The following is a 1,808-nucleotide window of genomic DNA, read 5'->3' as shown; positions in this document are numbered from 1 at the left end:
CAACCGGTGCTCAGTGGGAAAAATCAAACATGCGATCTCGTGGAGAATAACAGTTGATTAATTTCTGCAGTGAATCTTTGCAGATAAGGTAGCCGGAAATGCACAGACAGGAAACGACAGCGTCGACACAGAAAATTTAAATCGCCTGTAACAATTCCAGGGAGGTGCAGGTAAAGGCACAGGTTACAGGAAGCAGCTGAATGTACCTGATGAATCCCACCAAGCAACTTTCACTTTCTGAGTTCTTTTGAAGTGTATCAGTAATAGCCAGGTTGACTTTCATTTTCCCCTAGGCGTTGGGCCAGCTGCTTTCTCTGATCTTCATATTTCAGTATAAATAAATCGTGTTACCTCTTTTCCACAATAGCTATAATATATGGGATGCCAGGACTGCCAAAATGAATTAATTAAATACACCAATTAAATAATTAATTAAATGTGTCATTAATTAAATAAAATGGAACGTAATTAAATACATATTTATGGCATATTTAATTAATTATTTATTGCCATATTAATTATTGATACATTTCATTAATTATTTAATGGTGTATTTAATTAATTCATTTTGGCAGTCCTGAACCCTAGGGCCAGGACTGCCAAAATGAAATAAATAAATGAGGAAGTAAAACTGAACTTGAATCTTAATGTCTTAATGTGCTTCTTCTTTAGCCACTCCTCTGTTTTCTTGGTGGTACGTTTTGGCCTCGTCCATTGGCCCCTCAGTCCGGTGATGTCATCCTTTATACTTAGCAGAAAAACAGCCCTGGGGCTCGAACCGGCAACCTTCCAATTGCAAGGCGAACTCCCAACTCTTGAGCCAGGATCACCCCAAATCATAATATTTCCCCTATACTTAACTGTGGGGATGATATTCTGCAGCTCGTAGTCTGCATTTCTCTTCATCCCAACGCTGCAGGTCGAGCTGATGCCAAAGAGTTTGATTTTGGTTTCATCTTACCACCGCTCTTTCTTCCAAACCTTCTCTGAATCATCTCTGAAGTTCACTGGCAAACTTAAGATGGGCCTGGACTCGTGTCCTCTTGAGCAGGAGAACCTTGCCGCTGCTGCAAGATTTCAATCAATGATGTAGTGTGTTACCAGTAGTGTTCTAGGTGACTGTGGTCCCAACTGCAACCAAGAGTTGCCACCATCTCACCAAGCTTCTTGTTGATGGTCTTGTAACCCATTCCAGCCTTGTACAGTTCTTTGGTCTTGCCCATATTGGTGGAGAGGCTGGAATCGAAGAGAGGTGTGTTTCAGGAACATAACGAGTTGAGTGCAGGAATATCTGTAGCTGATTGTACTCTGCGTGCCACATGGGTACACAGCCAATCTGTGGGAGCTGGAATTCTGGCTGGACTTTATGGGATCAAATTTTATTTCACTCAATGAGGTGCAAATCAACTTAGAACTTTTATGTAATGTGTTTGTTTTCTGAATTTTTGGTTGACATTCTGTCTCCTTCCTATAAAATGAGTCTCATTTTTATGAAACTACCATAAAAATTCGATTCTTTTCTTTAAAAGTGAGCAAACTTACAAATTCAACAGGGATCGAATAATCATTTCACTATTATAAATTCTGTTTCTATCATTCCAGAGCTCTTTAATTCTCTTTTTCTGGGAAGGTTCAAGTATGAAGAAATCTGTCTGTGGCCTTGTAAATATGCCCAGTAGTTATGTTATTTTTCTAATTTCTGCTTATAATACTGCTGTCCCTGTTGTTTTAATTGAACATGTACAAGTCTTAGAGCCTAGTGTTTGTTAGAATTTAACTAATGCATAACCATTCACTGCAGACTCATA

Source organism: Mchenga conophoros, linkage group LG22 (genome assembly GCF_057382185.1).
Source record: "Mchenga conophoros isolate Kocher_MC1m ecotype Shallow Benthic linkage group LG22, M_conophoros_male_GT1.1, whole genome shotgun sequence".
Classification (NCBI taxonomy): domain Eukaryota; kingdom Metazoa; phylum Chordata; class Actinopteri; order Cichliformes; family Cichlidae; genus Mchenga; species Mchenga conophoros.
The sequence above is the reverse complement of the archived record's forward strand: the minus strand, read 5'-3'. Positions refer to the sequence as shown.